General features: G+C 36.3%; 1 pseudogene; it reads left to right on the top strand.

The window, feature by feature from the left end:
• The window catches only part of LOC149829659 (actin-interacting protein 1-2 pseudogene), a 32,614-nt pseudogene that overhangs the window by 10,566 nt on the left and 243 nt on the right, over positions 1-21,805 (top strand).

Genomic DNA, 21,805 nt, shown 5'->3' with positions numbered 1-21,805 from the left:
TTGAAATGTTTAGCATTTTTAAGTAATCATCGCTGTAGGATTTTGTCTTCGTTAGTACAAATCATTATCGTATTAGCATTTAGCATTCATTAGTATAAATCGTTCTAATGTTTAACATTATTAAGTAATGATCGTTGCAGGATTTTGTATTCCTTAGTATAAATCGTTATCGCTTTAGCATTTAACTTTTATTAGTGTAAATCGTTATAATCTTTAGCATTCTTAAGTAATGATCGTTGAATGATTTTGTCTTCGTTAGTACAAAGCGGTATCGTTTTAGCATTCATTATTGTAAATTGTTGTAATATGTAGCATTCATTAGTGTAAATCATTTTAATACAAAACATTCATTAGCAACAATCGTTGTAATATATTTAGCACTCGTTATTATAAATCATTTTAATATTTAGCATTCATTAGCATGAATAATTATGCCTATACCTAAACCATAATCTCCAATGTACAGGTTGTGTGGAGACTGTATGAAGATGGGGAGGACGAGGACCAAGAGGTTATTGCTGAGGCTGCGAGACTGTCTGGCTGCAATATTTGGCTATTTAGCAAATCTGAAGCCAAGTTGCAGCATGGTAGTCAAGTTCTCCTGTAAGCTGGCTTGGGACAGTTTACCCCAAAGCAGCTTGTGGAAGTGAGAAGGAAGATGAATAGTGGTGGGGTCAGGAACGAGAATTAGCACGAACGCTTTAGGAAACAATTGGATAGCTGGAACAAATGAGGTGTTTGTAACATAGCATATGATTATAAAGAACGACAATATGACCTCAACTATTTTAAAAAATATTAGGAACCCATGCATCAAAATCTGGAGATTGAGAAGAAGCAACGTGAAAATATTGGGAACCCATGCATCCCTCCCGTCCCCCAACATGTCATCTCCCAGCATAGAAAAAATGTTCATCGTGTCCCTCTGCCTACAACAACGATTCCCTCAGTTGTAGTACACGGTGAGGAGCAAACACAAGTCACAAAAAAGAAGGTAGTCTCTGTCACAAGGTTAGAGATGTTGGAGAGAGAGAATAAGGAGTTACGGAAGTAGGTGCAGAATTTGGAGAGATAAATGCGATCACAATATGGTACACTGGTAGAGATGATTACCAGTGGTTTGAATAAGTTCGAGGAAACCAAGAGGCCACCGAGAAAAGAGAGTCCACCAAGGAAAAGAAAGAGACGATTTGTATATCATAGTCCATCTGAGTCGTCAAGTGCTACTGAATAAACATTATGTGATTTTTGTATCCCGATAATTATTTATTGTAATTCTATAATTCTTTGTTGTAATTCTATAATTCTTTTTTGTAATGTGACATTCTATAAATATATAATTCTTTTTTTAATAAGTTCAACACACAAGTGCTACTGAATAAATTGTTGTAATGTTCGGCCTTCATAAAAAAAAATTGAAGAAGCATTTAGCGTTGTGTACTACAGAAATTATGATTTACTTTTACGACCTTTCTTCCTATCGTGATTTACACAAAAAATGATAAAAGGCTGAAAGGATTTGTACGTATAAAGGCTACATGTTATCGCGATTTGCTTGATACCAATTGGCTTGCAATCAGTTCTATAAGAGATCGTGATTTGTTTTTTATAGAAGAAGTGTTCTATCACGATCTGTACACCCATGAACATAAAGCAAAAATGATTTGTCCTATCGTGATTTGTGTTTACGAGCTTTGTCTATAAGAATGATATGCCCTATCACGATTAGGGTTTAGGTTTTTGTGTTTTAAGGGTTTAGGGTTTTAGAATTTAAGGTTTAGGGTTTAGGGTCTAGGGTTTAGGGTTTGGTGTTTAGTGTTTTAGGGTTTAGGGTTTTAGGTTTTAGGGTTTGTAGTTTAGGCTTTAGGGTTTGGGGTTTGGGGTTTGGGGTTTGGGGTTTGGGGTTTGGGGTTTAAGTTTTGGATCTATCTATATTTCAAATGGATCATCTTAAATAAAAAAAATTTGGGTTTATTTGATACCCAAATAAATTTAATTAAAAAATATATATGTAAATGTGTATATATATATATATATATAATAGTTTAGATTGGGTTTGCCTTTACGAGCTTTGTCTAAGTGAACGACACGTCATATCGCGATTTACACAATGACTGATTCATAAAAGGTAAAAAAAGAAAAACAATAAACAAATCGAGACGATGTTTAGACTTAGTAAAGAACAAATCGAGTTAACTTCAATGATACAAATCAATGTAACTTTATAAATACAAATTGATTTCGTTCACAAAGACATATCATTGTCGCGGTAACTTCATAACTACAAATCGATGTGATTTACAACCACATTCATTTACAAAAAATATGAGTATTTAGTTATAATACATCATAATCAATGGTTTGGCTTAGATACAATACATAACCATCATGGATATGGAAATAGTTTAGACTCAAATCAGGGTTTGGACTGGACCTATAAGAGATTTGGATCCGTTTAAGACCCAAATAAATCTAATCTAATGTAAAAGTATTTTAGATCCATTTAGAGACCAAATTGGATCCTACTAGAAAAATAAGATATCGAATCTACTTAAAGACTCAATTTGATCTCATTATGTATATTAACATTTAGACCCATTTGGAGATCCAATTGGATTCCAATAAGTAAATAAGGCTTTTGGATCTACCTGAGACCTAAATGGTTCTCATGAAGGTAAAATGAATTTGTTTAAATCTGAATTCACAAGTTTAGGAGGGTGTCGCTTCGCTTTGCTTCGTCAGTAAAGAATAGACGAAGTGACATTTCCTTTATAAATGATGAGTTTGTGGTTTGAACATATAACAGACAAATTATGTAAATCTCTCTGGGTTGAAATAAAAATTAATTTTACTAAACACGTCAATAAGTTGGACTGTTATTTGTAGCAAAGGTAAATCGTTGTCTCCGACATAGATGTCATTGTGTAAATCACTTAAGGACATTATCTGGTATAACGATTCAAATACAATATATGTACAACAATTTGAAGAATTTTGCAAAGGTTTTGAGAAGAAACTTGGAGAAAGAATGGCAATTTTTGTGTTTTGAGCCAAACTTGGAGTATTCGAGCTTGGAGGAACCGAGTAGGATGCCTTCCATCCTCATGGTATCGTGATGGACATGAAGGGCATCCACCATTGTTGTTTTAAGTGCATCTCTGCTACTGTTCGTGACCCATAATGTTGCATGTGTTCCTTGGTGGCAATTTTAGATTACACTTCTTATCTTGTGACCACTAGGATTGAAGAAACATGTTTGTGGCTTGAACTGGCCAATTTTTGTCTCCATCAGTTTGGCTAAAACCCAATTGCTCTATTAAATTTGTGTTGTGGATGTTGTTATTGCTTCTTAAATCTGTCATCTCATTGTTAGAGTTGGATTGTGTTGCACCATATTTGAAACATGCATGTCTTTTGAATGAATACAGATTTGTTAAGTTATTTTCTTGAAAGCTTGTGTGGTTGATTATCTTTCGTGTTTGAGTTGAGCATTGTCTAACCGGAGTTGGGTTTCAGAGAAAGGGCAGTTGAAAATTTGATAAATCACCATTGGAAGTATATTTTTTGTGCAGGTCAAATTTTAACCACCAAAAAATTAAAATCGAAAATCAAAACTTGTGCATTTGTGCTTGATGTGTGTTTATGCATTTTGGTTTGTCTGACCCAGTCCTGATAATAAGAGTGTATCTTCGTAGATATAGGTCTATTTTGTGCTTACTTAGATTTGTTGAAAATCTAATGAACTCTCCTATATTTCCAGTGTTCAGTCCGCTGACAGATTTTGTATTTGCAGTCACCAAAAATAGATCTGAACAAAGAGTACAGTCATTCGAGTGACTGTATTTCTGGTGCATCATTCAGACCGGTTATTCATACCATATCATGGCACCTCGATATCAAAAAATTACAATTATTGATTCGTTGGAAAGATATTTTTGTTTTCTGTGTTTTCTCTGTTAATCAGTTTTTTCAAATTTAGTGACCTACTAAGTCAAATTCTAGTAGTATCAGTCATTGTCATATTCCATAAAATTTCACTTTGACTGCTTTTGCAATAAAATTTTATTTCGATGTCTTGATCACGAACTGACTTATTGTCGGTGTGCACCATATTCCATAAAACTAAATAAAAGGATAAAGAAACTACACAAAAATACCTTTTCAACAATACCTGATTTGCAGAAAAACTACGAACGAGATACAACCCTGACAACATTCTTAAAACAAGAGCTGAACAAGCATGGTTATTCTTATCCCAATTATTCTATACTATTTTTTAGCCATTTATACTAGAAACCCAAAAACATAATAAAAAGAATAGAGGCATATCGAGGTGTTATATTTCCAATGCCACCAAGGTTACCATGATCTAATGAGTGGTTGGAGAGAAACATCCTTTAAAAGTTAGACTATTTGGTTGTTCCAGTCTACAAAGCATGTTTCGTTTCCAATTTTGTAACTCCAACGAGAACCTTAGAGGGGTTTTCAGTTCTGACTCAAAATAGAAAACTTATTGACATGTATCTTAACTTTCCAACAACTTAAAAATATATGTTTTCAACGTTGAATCAGAGAGATACATATCTGAGAACAATGAATGTTCAACAAAAATTTGTAAATATGCGAATATGCGAATTTTCTCCTAAATACACGATCTTCCTCTTAAATATGCAAAATTCCTCCTGAATATGTGATTTTTCTCTCAAATATTTAAATTTTCTCTTAAATATGTGTCTAAGTATTGCATCCAAGATTTGCTACAGACTTTACCACTTATTTTTTACCCAAAAAATGAAAGATTATGAAAAAATATAAAGAAGAACAAACAAACTAGGCATAAATACATTACCAACGATACTTGATTTGCTAGAAAATGATAAACGGATGCAGGGATACAACCCTGATAACATTTTTAAAATAAAAGATGAACAAATGTGATTGTGCCTATCCTGATTATTCTATGCTATTTTCTAGCCACGTGCCAAAAATCTAAAAAAATAATAAAAAGTGCAGAGAGATCATGCTGTTCGCTTTTTAATGCCACTAAGATCACCTTGATCAGATTAGTGGTGGGGAAGAAACATTATTTGAAAGATAGATTGTTCAATTATTCTAGTTTGTAGGGCATATTTCTGTTCTATTTTTTAAACTCAAAAACATAAACCTTAGAAGGGTTTTCAGTTCTTACTAAAAACAAGAAAGTTACAGGCCTATATCTTCTTCTAACGACTATAAAAATATAGGTTTTCATTATTAGATCAGAGAGATACAGATATGAAAAAAAAATGGTTTTGCAGAAAATACGTGAATATGCAAATTTCTCTTAAACATGTGAATTTTCTCCTATATATGTATTTTTTTCTCTCAAATATGAAAATATTCTCCTAAATATGTGAATTTCTTCTTAAATATGAGAAATTTCTCTTAAATATGTGAATTTTCTCTTATATATGCAATTTTTTTTCCAAATATATAAATTTTCTCCTAAATATTTATTTTTTCTCTCAAATATATGAATTTCTTCCTAAATATGCAAATTTCCTACCAAATATGTGAATGTCCTCTCAAATATATGATTTTCCTCCTAAATATGTGAATTTCTTCATAAATATGTGGGTTTCTTTCAAATATGCGATTTTTTGCTTAAATATATGATTTTCTTCTCAAATATTTAGGAGAAATCACATATTTAAGAGAAAATTCACATATTTGGAAAAAAAATTGTATATTTGAGAAAAAATGCATATATTTGGAAGAAAAATTATATATTTAGAAGGAAATTTGTATATTTAAGAGAAAAATATCATATATATAAGAGGAAATTCATATGTTTAGAAGGAAATTTACATATTTAGGATGAAATTCGCATATTCACATATTTTTTGCAGAATAATTTTTGTTCTCAAATCTTTATTTCTCATATCCGAAGTTGAAAACCTATATTTTTATGATAGTTGGAAAGCGGAAACACAAGACTGTAACTTTTTTGTTTTAAGTCAGAACCGAAAAGCCCTTTAGGGTTCCCCTTTCTCAGTTTCAAAATCAGAACAAAAATATATTCTGCAGACTGAAACAACCAAACAATCTGTCTTCTAGTGGATATTTTTCTCCAACCTTTTATCAGATTAAGGTGATCTTGGTGGTGTTGGAAAGCTAAGGCCTCAATCTGTCTCTTTTCTTTTTATTATTTTTTTGGATTTTTGATGCAGGTGGGCAGAAAATAATATAGAATAATCTGGATAAACACAATCACACCTATTCATCTCTTATTTTAGGAATCATGTCAGGGTTGTTTCTCAATGCTTGTTCATTGTTTTTTAGCGAATTAGGAATCGTTGAAAATGTGTTTTGTCAAGTTTCTTTGTTTTTTTATGTATTTTTCAAAAATCCTTCATTTTCTAAGTAAAAAATTAATGGCAAATTCTAACACATATCTTAAATGCAATACTTTGACACATATTTAGAAAAAAAATCACATATGTAGGAGAAAATCACATATTTAGGAGGAAATTCATATATTTGGGAGAAAATTCACATATTTTAAAGAAAATTTGCATATTTTTTGCATGACAGTCTTTGTTCTCTGATATGTATCTCTCTGATATGATGTTGAAAATTTACATTTTTATAGTTGTTGAAAATGAGATACATGCATGTAACTTTCTTGTTTTGTGTAACAACTAAAAACCCCTTTAGGATTCTCGTTTTTGAGTTCTAAAACTGAAACAAAAACATGCTCTGCAGACTAGAATAACCAAACAGTCTATCTTTCAAAGGATATTTCTCCCCAACCACTCATTAGATTAAGGTGATCTTTATGGTATTAGAAAGTTAATGCCTCGATTTGTCTTTGTCCCTTTTGTTGTTTTTTCAGATTTCTACTGCAGGTGGTCATTAGCATAGAATAATAAGGATAACCACAGTCGTGCCTTTTCATCTCCTGTTTAGAAATGTTGTAAGGGTTGTATCTCAACATTTGTTCACAATTTTTCAGCGAATTAGGTATCGTTGAAATGGTATTTATGTCTAATTTCTTTGTTCTTTTGTGTGTGTTTTTGAAATCATTTATTTTTTAGGTAAAAAATCAGTGATAAGGTCTGTCATAAATCTTTGATGCAATACTTGGGAACATGTTTGGGGGAAAATTTGCATATCTGAAAGAAAACCACTCATGCAAAGGTTAAAATGGTCTTTTTAATGACAGATATTTGCAATTTTGGACATCAAACAAATTTTTGAAAATTATAAGGTTTTTCGTGAAATGCATCATTTTTGTCGTACAATACTTATGATAATTTTTCATACTTTTATTATCTCCCTTTCTGCCCCTCTTAAAACATATTGGCATCAATGCACTCTTAAAAAGTGTTTGCCATGTAGAACATTTGTCGGTCAATATACATTTTTATTTTCATGATTCATCTCATGCATAATATACAGACGTACACATGATCATGCTGATGCAACAACAATGTAATTTCAGAATTCACGTGTTCACTATATGCATATTTAAGCCAACACAAAACTCAAGTTCATGAGCATATGTAAACAACCACATCTTTACCAAATTCGAGTATGCTCGGGTTACCAATCAAAACATACTGAGCCCGAAGGTATGTTAATCATACACGGCATAACACTAAGACCTCTTTGTCCATCGGTTAGGCTTAGGCAAAACCATCACAGCCTCAACCGATAACCATATGCAGTCTCATATTAATTTCTCCACGTATGTGGTGTCTCTTTACGACACAACCATATAAAAATTTTGTGACATTTTTTGATACAAGAACAGTCACATAAAAGCATGCATAATCAGTCACATAACATATTTTTAGTAATATTCATAAGGCATGACAATCCTGTAAAAGTGTGCATAACAGTCATATAGAAGCACACATTATGTAACGTTTTATAAAGCATGAACAGCCTTATCATGACATACATGAACAGTCACATGATTATGTATTTAACCAGTCCGATAATTTGTCATGTAACCAGCTGAAAATCAACTATATGACAGGATGAAATTTTTGTTATGAAACAGGCCATAAACTGACTATATAATATGTTGAAATTTTTATTATGTAACAGGCCATAAATTGGCTATATGACAGGCTGAAAATATGTCATATATCAGGCCAAGAATTCGGTAATGTACATGCAAAAAATCAACTACATAATAGGCCAAAAAAAATCAGACTTACTACAGTTCATGTGGCAGCAACAAAACAAGCCATATTCAATCTAACAGTGGCAGCATACCTGATCTTAACTTAGAGTTCAAGATGAAACTTTAAAGGTTGTTTTGATGCTGGCCTAAATGGCAGCATCAAACAAAGTTGGATATGGGTCCTAGACGATGATAATCGACTGGGCTAAAACCCACTGACATCAGCTCCATTTCATCATTTTTTTTGTTTGAGTCTATCCCAGCTGACTGCAGTCAGCTGGAGTGTAACACATGAGATCTGCTCAGCTGACTACAGTCAGTTGGGCTTGACAGGCTTAGAAACTGCTCAGCCGACTACAGTTGGCTGGGCATGACAGATTATAAAATATGATCAGCCAACTGTAGTTGGTTGGGCACAGAAGTGTTTGAATTATACTTAGTCGACTGCAGTTGGTTGGGCATATTAGTGTCTCGTATTATTTTTTGAACCCTGCTCAGCTAACAACACTTGGATGGGCCTGTGTACTAGAGAAACTGCTCAGCCGACTTTTGTCAGCTAGGTTGTTCACAGTTCATAAAAAAAATGAAATAAATTTGAAAATCAATCCTAAAACTATAATTTACGAAATTTGGGTTTTGGTGACATAATGTAAAACATGAACAGTCTTATATAATGCATTAAACAATTATATTAGTATGTTATATGACCAGTCTGAACACTTATCATGCCACAGGCCGAGAACTGATGATGTACAGACCAAGAACCAGCCATATAATAGACCAATATCTTAATCATGTAACAGACCAAAAATCTAGTTATGTAACATGCTGAAAATCTATCGCATAACAGGCCAAAAAAAAAAAACAATCATTGACATCCGTAGATCCGGACCAAATTTGCACGTTTATGAGGCTTGTCAGATCTGTCCACCATTACAATAGGCAGATCTATCCACATTTGTCCATACACATGGTAGGACAGATTTATCCTTGTGAACAGTGGAACAAATCTAACTATATGCACCGAAAATCGAAACAGCATGTATAGGCTAAAAGAATAAAATTTATGGATGGTTATAATATATATATATATATATTATAACCATATATATATATATATATATATATAAAACTAATGTAATGTTATCTATCAATCTCTCTCTCTATATATACCTAGTAAAATCATATTCTCATTTTTTTCTTCTTTTTTCATTCCACCAAAAACATTACATAAACCTCATCTGTGCTATTTCTCTGCATTTGAATCAAGAAGGAAGCTTGTACCTTTTTTTGAAGCTCAAAAGAGACCAGGAGAAAGATCGAATGATCGGAGAGAAAAAGCGCTTTCTTCTCCTTCTTCTTTTCTTCTTATTTTTTCTTCTCTTTCTTTCTCTCCCACGGTTTCTCTCTCTCTCTCTTTGTTTCTTCTTTCTTTCTTTTTCAAGTTTTATATCAGAGGGGGCCTCTAGAGGGTGACGCCCCTCTAGGGCTTCCTCACATGGACAGGAGATAGAATTTTCCATATGGGATTCTATCTCCAACCTCCTTTCCTAATCTTTCTAGATTTTTTTTGTTGACTTTTCCAACTCCTTCCTCTTTCTAATTACTTACTTTTTTTTTAAAGCAACCAAAGGGGCTCTTATAGAGACCCCACTATTTGGTAACTACCATATCTAACTGAAATTTCAAATTAATTAATTTTTAATAATTAATTAATTAATTAATTAATAATTAATAATTATTCAAAAAATCTAGAGGGTGTCTTATCCCTCTAGGAGTCTTTTTAACCTTAAATTTTCTTAAATTAAACCTTTATACTAAATTTAAAGCTTTGATTTCGTTGGACCTAGATTTTGGATCTGAATTTGGATCCAAGATCCAAATCCATATTCAATATTCATATGGATCTTGAATTGAATCAGATCCTAATTAATATAGGTCTTCGACTGAGTCTAGATCTATATTAACTTGGATCATGCGGATCGGATCTAGTCTGACCCAACCCGAACCCGATCCTATCGAGATGGGCACTTTTTAAAAAAATGTAATTTTTGGGCGAACTATAGTTCGAATTCAGGAAAATAAAATATCATTGAATTCAATATTTCAAGGTGCATCCAATGATGTATAACTTGAATTTTGCCTCCGATTTTCACATGAATTTAACTCAAATTTTGCTTAAATTTTACTTGATTTTAAAGGTAAAAAATAAAAGTTTTTATCATATCTTGTTTAGCTCGTTCAGGTCTTGTCAATGAGACTTGAGCCAAACCCAAACTCAATTGACACCACCTAAAATTGAGGATTTATCAATTTTTCTGCAACACAACCAAAATCTTTGAATTTGACTGTGTAAAAACACACGATATTACATCCCTACCTTCTTAAAAGAATTTCATTCACAAAATTAGAACGTACTGAATAGGTGTGGGTAGTGCTCACGCATATCGACCTTGGGCTCCCAAGTGCACTCGTCCAATCTGTGATGTTGCCAACACACCTTCACGAATAGAATCGTCCTACTGTGCAGTGTCCTCTCCTGGCGATCCACAATTTTCATCAGCTTCTCCTATGTCATCAAGTCAGGTTGTACATCAACCGCCTCATAGTGGATCACATGTGAGGGGTCAGTCACATACTTCTTCAAGATCGAGACGTGAAAGACATTATGAATCTAAGAAAACTAAGGGAGAAGTGTCACACGGTATGCGGTCTACCCAACACTCTCAAGGATCTCTAAGGGTCCAACATATTGAGGACTCAACTTCCCCTTCTTCCCGAACCGGAAGACACTCTTCGTGGGCGAGATCTGTACAAACACGTGGTCACCCATGGCAAAGTTGAGCTTCCTACGCCTCTGATTGGCATAGCTCTTCTGCCTGCTTTGTGCTGCGACCAACCTCTGTCGGATCAACCGTACCTGGTCTGAGTAGTGCTTGATGGCCTCTGGTGACTCCACTGCTCTCACTCCAACCTTATTTCAGCACACTGGGGATCTACATGGTCTGCCATACAGAGCTTCGTATGAGGCCATACCAATGCTGGCAGGGTAACTATTGTTGTATGAAAACTCTACAAGCTTTACAGCCTATCTCACTCTCCTGCCCAATCTAACACGCATGCTCTAAGCATATCCTCTAGTGTTTGTATCATGCGCTTTGTCTGACCATCAGTTTGTGGGTGAAAAGTCGTGTTGAACTTCAATGTGGCACCAAGGGACTTCTACAACTGGTGCCAAAAACGAGACATAAAATGAGGGTATCAATCTGACATGATCGAATGTGGCAGCCCGTGAAGCCAGACTATCTCATCCACATAGAGGTCTGCTAGACTCTCCAAGCTTTGACTGATCCTGATCGGTAGAAAGTGGGCACTCTTCGTTAACATGTTCACTATCACCTAGATGGCATCGTGTTGACAATGGGTCCACGGCAACCCTATGATGAAGTCCATTAAGTTGTCATCCCACTTTCACTCTGGAATGTTTAATGACTGAGGAAGTCCACCAGGTCTCTAATGCTTGATCTTCACCTACTGGTAGGTAGACACCGAGACACAAACTCTGCTACGTCCTGCTTTATCTTGTTCCACCAATACATCCGTTGGAGGTCCTTGAACATCTTAGTAGAACTTGGGTGAACAAAATACCTCGACCGGTATGCCTCACTCATCAGCTCCTCTTGCAGTGCCTTTGGAACCCACCATCTGTCTTTGAACATGATGGTTTCATCCTCCTCACGACAAAACTATGCATCATGCTTCTGGGCACTCATGCACAACCTCTCAAACTCTAGATCGATTGACTGAAGCTCCTCAATGTGGTCTATAATCTTAGGTTACGCCTGCATCCCCGCATAAAGGATGCATCCAGAATCATCTGCAAATGGTTGTCATCTCACAAACTCTTTGATCATATCCCAAATATGCCCTATTAAGCTAAGTATCATGACTAAAGCCTTCTGCTAAGCATGTCTGCCACTACATTTGCCTTACCAGGGTGGTAGGTGATGGAGAACTTGTAGTCCTTCAGGAACTCCAAACACTTGTGTTGCCTCAAATTAAAATCACATTGTGTGAATATGTACTTGAGGCTCTTATGATCAGAGAGGACCTCAAACTATTTCGCATACATGTAGTGACACAAGATCTTCAGTGCAAAGACAATTGCCACTAACTCCAAGTCATACGTGGGGTAATTCTTCTCATGCACCTTTAGTTGTCGAGAAGCGTACGCGATCACCTTTCTGTGCTGCATCAAGACACAGTCCAGTCCGGTCCCTGAAGCATCATTGTACACAATGAATCTACCTGTCCCAAAAGGTAAAGTTAATATTGGGGCCGTGGTCAACCTCCTCTTCAGCTTCTGAAAGCTCTCCTCACATCGAGGTGACCAAACCAACTTTATCTTCTTCTATAAAAGTCGAGTCATTAGAGCCGCTATACGAGAGAAGTTCTCAATGATTTGACAGTAGTAGCTCACCAATCCCAAGAAACTCTTGATCTCTAAAATTGTCTTCGGTTGCTTCCAAGACAACATTGCCTCCGCCTTGGCTGGATCGACCTCAATGCCCTTCTTAGAGATCACGTGGCTGAGAAACATCACCCTGTGGAGCCAAAACTCACACTTCAAGAACTTAACATAAAGTTGATGTTCTCTTAGTGTCTGCAACACAATCCACAGATGCTCTCAGTGCTCCTCCACGCTCTCAGAGTAGATAAGAATGCCATCGGTGAATATAATGACAAAAGAATCCAACCATAAACTGAAGACCCGATTCATCAGGTCCATGAATGTTGCAGGGGCATTGGTAAGTCTAAAAGACATCACCAAAAACTTATAGTCCCCGTATCTGGACCTGAATGTGGTCTTTAGAACATCCTCTGCCCTGATTCACAACTGATGGTACCCGAAACAAAGATCTATCTTACAGAACCAGCTCCTTCTTCAACTCAACCAGCTCTGCAAGTGCCATGTGATACGGTATTCAGGAAACTGGTGTCATGCCAGGCATTAGCTCGATTGAGAACTTGATCTTCCTGTGAGGTAGCAAACCTGGCAAGTCCTCGGGAAAGACGTTCAAAAACTCATGAACCGCGTCCAACTGCTCCAAATGTGTCACCTAACTGTCTGTCGCAGACACACTGGCCAAGAACACCATACAACCTTGCTTATGGTACTTGGAGATCTTCAATGTCGAGACAATCTTCACCTCGCTCGTTGATCAAATCGCCTAAAACACCAATACAGACAAATCAGGGCGCTCTAACGAAACCTCATTTCTCCAACACTAAAGAGTAGCATTGTATTTAGACAACCAGTCTATACCCAAAATGACATCATAGAAAGTCATGTTCAGTATGATCAGGTCAGCAAACAACTCATGCCCCTCGATGATCACTCAGACTGTAGGAAAATATTTCTCGCAAGAAGAAGATGTACCCATCGGAGACATCACGTAAAAAGCCTTCTCGAGGCTAGATGTAACAAGATCAAGCAAACTCGCAAAGGAGGAGGATATAAAGAATGGGTAGCACCCAAATCAAACATCACACGAGCATAGTGTTCAAAGACTACGAAAATACCTTCGAGCAGGTCATTTTGATTACCCTGTGTGGCAGTTGTTGCAGCGTACACTCTCCTGTTGGTCCTCTGTTGCGCCTATTATTGAGGCCTATGTTGCTACTATTGTTGTCCTCCATGAGTCGTTGGCTTGTTCAGACAATAGATAACGATATGTTCGGGCTGTTGGCACTAGTAGCAGACTCCCTTAAAGAGTGGACAAGAGCCCTAATGATGACTCTTGTTGCACCTTTGACACATGAACAAAGTCTTCCCCTATTGCTTCCTCTGTTGGGGTCGACCCTTTTGATGCCCTTATTGTGTCCTCTGCCTCTTTACCTTACCCCCTGCCACCCACAGGTGGGTTCTTCCTCGCTTCGCCACTGGTGATGCCCTGGTTACCCCCCACTCTTCTGTGATTCATCCTTGAACCTCTTCCACTCCTCATTCAAGATGGATGCAAACTTGATCACATCACTGAATATAGTAGGACAACTCGTCATCACACGAACCTGGAGTCCGTCTTTCAGCCCACGAACATACTTCGTTGCCCTTGCCTTATCATTAGTAAAAAGGTTCAAGTAGTAGCGCTCCAAACTCCTGAATTTGGTGGTATAGTTCACCAAACTCATGTTCCCCTGAACAAACCCAAAAAAATATTGCTACATATGTTCTCGTGCATAAGCAGGGAACTAAGCATCTAAGAAATTCTCATTGAAAGTCACTCAAGGAATTACCTCCACTCTGTCGTATTTCACTCATCACAGGGTGTCCCACAATTTCTTGGCATCACCCTTCAATTGGAACATGCCAAAATTAGTCTGCCTATCCTCAGGCACAGGCAGGATACAAAACGCCCTTTTAGTCTCCTCAACCCAACTCTCAGCTGCCTCTGGGTCGGCCTTCACTGAGAAGGTTGGAGATTCAACCTAAGAAACTTCTTGAACATCACCACGGTGGGGTTTGGAGTGACCTCGGCAAGATAGACACACATGATCTGTTGCGCCACCTGTGCCTGGACGTATGTGGTCACTATCGTTGTCAAGGTGTTCAGGGCATTCAACATGAAGTCCCTTTGCTCCTGTCAATCAGCGGGAGCACCAGAAGTCAAAGCTCGGGAGCGGGTATACATCTAAAACATGAAAAATAGTTAAAAAATTTGCACCCTTATCAAACCTACCCCCTTAGGATTGATCCCCTCAACAATCATAATTGCATATTCACATCAAATTCCTAATTCACATAAAAAGGAATTAAATTAAGCCATTCTCACAGTCTATCATATGAAATTTAAATAAATTGATATTAGTAAAAAAAAATACCAGGTAGCCCTTACTAGTGATGAAGACTGCTCTAGAATACAAGTCATGACTTTCTGATAAAATTTGGACATGGCTTGATTATCAAAAGAAAATTCTGGTACACAAAAATGATTAAAATATAATATTTTATGGTCGACTCTGATACCAAACCTGTAGCGACCCCAACTCATCCCTATTGAAAAGTAATTTTTTTTTAAAGCAATCAAAGGGACTCTTTTAGAGACCTCACTATTTGGTAACTACCATATATAACTAAAATTTGGAATTAATTAATTAATTAATAATTAATAAATATCTAGAAAATTTCATAGAGTGCCTTATCCATCTTGGAGTCTTTTTAACCTTAAATTTCCTTAAATTAAACCTTTATACCGAATTGAAAGCTTTAATTTCGTTGGACCTAGATTTTAGATCTGGGTCCAGATCCAAGATGCAAATTCATATCCAATATTTATATGGATCTTGAACTGGATCAGATCCTAATTAATATGGGTTTTGGATTGAGTTCAGATCCATATTAACTTGGATCATACAGATTGGATTCAGTTTGATCCAATCTGGACCCGGTCCCATCGAGACAGACCCTTTTTTAAAAAATATGATTTTCGAGCAGACCATAGCCTGAGTTCAGAAAAATAAAATATAGTTGAATTCAACATTTTGAGGTACATCTAATGATGTATAACTTGAATTTAACCTGAATTTTGCTCAAATTTTGCTTGATTTTAAAGGTCAAAAATAAAAGTTTTTATCATATCTTGTTTGGCTCATTTAGGTCTTATCAATGACCCATGGGTCAAACCCAAACTCAATTGACGCTACCTAAAATCGAGGATTTATTGATTTTTTTATGGCACTTAGCCAAAACCTCAAATATCTCTAAATTTAATACACTATATTACAAGATCTCTGCACTCAAGCACACCCTCATAATTGTTAGGGAAAAGTAATATGTTTGACTCTATATAATTAGGGGTGTCAACGGGTTGGGTTTACTTCGACCAAACCCTATAGGGTTCGGGTTTGGTGACAAAAAAGAATACCCGATTAAGACTCATGTCCCGACTTGAAGAATCGATTAATATATGGACCCGAGTATAGTTTGTGAAATTTTATACCAGACCCAAGCTTGACTCAAGCTTTGATTAAGACCATAAATTTTCAATGTAAAAATGATAAAAAATTATTATTTTATCAGGTATGATCTGGGTCTGGTTCATGTAGTTCTTATTGGATCTAGGTATGATTTATCTTATAGTAGGCTCGATTAGACCTGGGTCTAGACCCGGTATCCTACCCAAAAATCTGATCCAAGTTTGGTTCCACCTAGGTCGAACCAAAGCCGACCTATTGACACCCTTACATACAATGTCGTAAGCTTAAAGTAAAAACAACCATGATCTAACATTAATGTAAAAGGCTGACATGATTCCTGAATGAGTAGATGCATCATTACGAAGGGCAATATAAGATGGGGAAAGCATTTGACCCTCTAATTGGAACTCACAGGAGAAGGTTGGTTTGAGCAAATGTATTCAACATGGTCGAATTCGTAAGAATGAACACTTAGATCATATTTTTTTATGTAAAAATATTATTTTTTGAAGGTTGAAAGTTTGGTACATTGTAGGCCGTTGATTTTTTAACCCTGAAAAAATCTCACATGCATGTTATAATAACATGTTTCAAAGGTCCTTTTCTACTAAACTAAACATGTAGATCGTGTCAAATGTGCAAAAAATAATAAAAATATTACAGTTTTTCACTGAGGGGTTCCTTACCCACGAGGGGTAGCAAATATTGTCCCATAAAACGGTCTTGGTTTTTTTGTGAGCAAACTTTCTTGGATGACATCCAATCACTAAAGTGTCATAGTGAGTTTCCACTTTCTCAGTAGGATAGAGTGTGCGCTTAATTGTTGGGTAGTTCTGGGGTAGGACCTTGTCTCTGTGTGCTGGAACAGGTCGCTAAGGACAAATTTCACCATTGTGCGCTCAAAAAGTGACTATTTAGAAAATATTTAAAAAATTTTAATGTTTAATTCTTTAGGATAATGATGACATCTATTTTACAATTTAACAATATTTTAATCTAAACTTTATTTTTTAATGACAAGAAAACCTGTATCGAAGACCAGGTCACTTAATGGGCTCGGCCCACTGCGATATAAGACCCTCAAAGATTAAGACACAACCACCCTATTTTGTGGATTTTGATCGGGTGCAATCACATGGCACAAAATTTGTGCATTATGCACTTGACTGCCCTCCATCAGGCCCTGGGCCCCACAATTGACAGGCTGTCCTCAAGATGGAGGGTGATCAGGTGCTTAATGTTGGTGCATTTATATTGTATCTGATATTTTCATTGTTTTTATGTCCCCCGTACACCTGACGCCCGAACCGGATAAGCAATTCAAATCTTGTGCAGGCCCCTGTCAATTCCTCTGAGTTTCGATCTCGCGACCCTATCGTTGAAGTAAACTTTTCAGTTCAAACTTGATAACTGACAAAATCAATATGCTTCCCAGAAAGTGAATCAACTCACCATGTCAACTAGCCATTAGAATAATTTGGCAATCAAATACTTAAATTGTAAACCATTTTAGATCTCGAATAATTTGGCAATCAAGTACTTAAATTGTAAACCATTTTAGATCTCTCTCTCTCTCTCTCTTGTAGGGGAGCAATTCTCGTGGTCAAATATGAGGTCTCTCCCTTGCTTGCGGATACTTGATCGCGTTTTTCTCTCCCCAGAACTATTTCACGCAGTTCCGGATGTCATTGCTTGTCTGCTGCCACGGACCATGTCCGATCATGGACAAATGACTGTTTCGTGGGGCGCAGGCTTCAAGGCATGTCGTAGGTTCTTCTTTGAGGAATGGTGGCTTCGGGTGCCAGACTTTCAGCAGTTGGTAGGTCAATCGTGGGCTCAACCTGCTACGGGATCTTGGGTGGCCATCCGCATCCATGTTAAGCTTCTTCGTCTTCGGAAACGTATTAAGGAATGGCTAAGTTTTAATAACCTGAACAAGTTTAGGTTCATCGGCCAGTGGGAAGCTGAGCTCTCCGATTTGGCCCAACGTCAGGTCGATCTTGTTGGTGTACCGAAGGGTCAAGTGCTTCAATTGCAGGAGCGTATCGTCGTACTCTCTACTCTTGTTGCAGAATGGAGAGCACGAGATGAGCTTAGATGGAAGTTGAGGGCTAGAGTTGCATGGTTGGCTAATAGCGATGATATTACACAATTTTTTCATATGAACGCATCAAATAAATACAGTAAGAACTGTATACTCTCGATCGAGATCGATGGATGCCAGTTTGGTCCGCACAATTGCCTGCCAGCTATTACTTCTTATTTCTCCAGGTTGTATTCGGCCGACTTAGGCGTCAAGGGGGTCATCGGCGATATGGGCTATAAGCAGTTGGCGGCAAACCAATTTGTTTCTTTGCAGGTTAGATTCACTGAAGTGGAGATTTCGAATGCTATTAGCGAACTATCGGGATGGAAGGCACCAGGCCTTAATGGTTTTCACATTGACTTCTTTAAAGCATTTTGGTCAACTGTAAAAACTGACCTGCTCCACTTGTTCGATGAATTCTATCGTAATGCGAGGCTGCCTAAACCATATCATGTGGCAGTCATCTCTTTGATTTCTAAGAGGCAAGGGGCATCAGACATATCCTACTTTAGGCCGATTTCGGTGATGGGTGCTCTGTATCGCATTATATCTAAGGTGTTGGCTAATCGGTTGCGCACTGTCATTGATCAACTTGTTTTGTCCGAACCAGGGTGCTTTTATTCCAGGTCGAAGTTTGCAAGGATTCTTTATTTGTGCAACTGAGCTTCTTCACTCTTTACAGTCGACTGGATCACCGCACTTCATGCTAAAATTGGATTTTCACAAGACTTATGACAGAATGGATCAATGAGACTTTTCGCAATTGATTTAAAAAAAAATCCGCACTTTTCGGGGGTATGAGTTGGGGTCGTTACAGTGATAACACAACTTGATTTTAAATCTTGTTATTACTGACAATGCATTGTTTGTTAAGTCTTCTAATGCACGTATAGTGATACTACTTCTTTATGTTGATGGCATGATTATCACAGGAGGTGATAAGCAGAAAGTTAGTCATATCAAAGATGTGCTCAAAGCTAACTTTGACATGATAGATCTTGGCTTTTTAGGATACTTTTTTGGAATAATAATAGCTTACTCACCTTGTGGGTATTTGTTTTCATAGACTAAGTATGCAACCGAGATCATAGAACGATCAAGACTTTCAAATAAAAAATGAGTTGACACTCCAGAGGTTATCAATTGAAAGATGAAGGATGATGGAGAACCTTGAAGGATCCAACTCCCTACAGACAGATGATTAAAACTTTATCTTATCTTTTTATTACTCGTCTTGATATTGCAGATGCTATTCACTCAATTTTAGCATGATTCTACTACAATACATATGAGTGTTGTAATAAGGATTATTAGATATATCATAAATACTATTAGTTGTGTTTATTTTTATTATCTTCCTCCTCGTTAGAAGTTATTGCACATTCTGAATCTGATTGGGGGAATCTGTGAATCATTATCGCTTAATTATAGGTTTTTGTGTTTTTTTAGGGGATTTGTTGATTTCATGAAAATGCAAGAAACAACAAAAGGTGTCTTTGTCCTCTATAGAAGTAGAGTACCAAGCTATGAAAACGACAATCTCCGAGTTGGTTGTGAAGCGATTACTAGAAAATTTGGTCATTCATATAGCAGAACCCTCAAGACTATGTTGTGACAACAAAAGTGCAGCTTACATCGCCTGCAATCACAACTTTCATGAGAAGACCAACACATCAAAATGGATTGCCATTATGTGAGAAGAATTTTTGAAGAACATTACTTTTCCATATGTACCATATGAGTATCAATTGGTGGATTTCTTCTCCAAAGCACTTCTGTCACCAAGATTCCATTTTCTCCTTAGCAAACTCTCGATTGCAGCACTGTGAGTTTGAGGGGGGTTGTTAAGATATGCATATATGCATATCTAGTTGTACATATATATGATATACATATATCATATATATATAATATTATATATATATATATATATATTATTCATTGTAATAGATAAATACCCACTAGGGGTATTTTTGACTTTTCACTAGACATGCAATAGGTTGTGCCCATTAGGAGCATAATAGTCTTTATTTATTTTATGTACAAACTAGGAAATTAGTTTGTAATGGAGGGCATAAAAGACAAAGCTACATAGAGTCGTTGGGACCTCCACAATGACTCTAATTCTAGCCGTTGGGGAGAGTCCCAATGGCTCTATGGCTCTCTTGTGTGTATAAATAGGTTTGATCCCCTTCCATGTAATCTAATGCTTTCTTAAGCATTTTGCAATACAATTCCCTATATTTTTTTGTGTTCTCGGCGCTTGTGTGGGTTGGTCTTGTGATTTGAATATTATGCTCTTGGAAGCCCATAAGAAGCACCATCTTGGTGCGACACTCGGACATGGTTTTCTTTGTGTCAGGTGAAGTCAACCACATTGAGGTCCATTTTTGTCTAAAAGTAGATTCAATTAACCCTAACCAAGTCCAGTTTATGTGTATTATATATATATATATATAATTACATAAATACACACACATACATGTATATATATATATATACGCACCTCTGCACCAGTGTAGTTATTTTTTATTAATGAGGAATAACAATTGTAAATTGTTAATTTGATTTATTTCATGAATTTATGCATGATAAATTGATGATATGATAATTGTTTTATTTCATTAGTGTTAACTTAAAACTGTTAAAAATTATATATATATATATATATATATATATATATATATATATATATATACACACACCCTCCCCACACACAAATTTTTTAATGTGTTGCATCGCTGCATCCGCATCCGAACCTATGTGACATAGGTCACTTCCCTCTTAGTTTTCCCTTTGAATCCTGGTTTGCTTCCAGTTCGATTCTTAGGTCGCTTTTGGTTCGCTTCTTAGGTTGCTTCCGAGACGATTCTCAGTTCACTTCTAAGTCGTTTCACGCTTCCCGCTTCCTAAAATTTTAGAAGTGTCTCGCTTTCTGGCTTTCCACTTTCCACTTCCTTGATTGACAACTTTGGTAGAAGCTAAATTTATCAAATCATAATTTCACTAAAGGATTGTCAAGGGCAAGGCACCATTATTTAAAGATCAAGTTGTACATACTATGCTATGTGTATCTTGAGGGAGCATGTTAAGAAGTAATTGGTTCAATGGTAAAGAGGCATATAGGTATTTCACGTTAAACCGATTGCTTACTGGTAACAATAGAAAACTATGGAGATTAAATGAGATGCCTAGTGTGGTATCTTTGTAATATCACATCAAATGCATGACTTGTTTGTAAAGAACCCTAATGACGATTAGTATTGTGTTACCCTCATCATTGAGAAAGAGAGAAGGGATCATGACTTCGCTCCTCCATTCCATCTTAATTATTTTCTTTCTTCTGCTTCTTCCTTATTTCTGCGGATTTGATGTGTTTGATACCTGTGCATGGCTTAAAAACAGGCCCAACTCTAAGACAATGAATTAATCAAACACAAGGATAATAGTCCTGACTAACCTGAGTTGATCTATGTGTTGCCCTATGTTGTCAAAGGCGTGCCTATTGTTTATATATTGTTTTATATATATATATATTGTGTATGTTTTGTTTATCTACTTTATTGATT

Source organism: Nuphar pumila, chromosome 8 (genome assembly GCF_984573655.1).
Source record: "Nuphar pumila chromosome 8, dmNupPumi1.hap1.1, whole genome shotgun sequence".
Classification (NCBI taxonomy): Eukaryota; Viridiplantae; Streptophyta; class Magnoliopsida; order Nymphaeales; family Nymphaeaceae; genus Nuphar; species Nuphar pumila.
The sequence above is the reverse complement of the archived record's forward strand: the minus strand, read 5'-3'. Positions and strand labels throughout refer to the sequence as shown.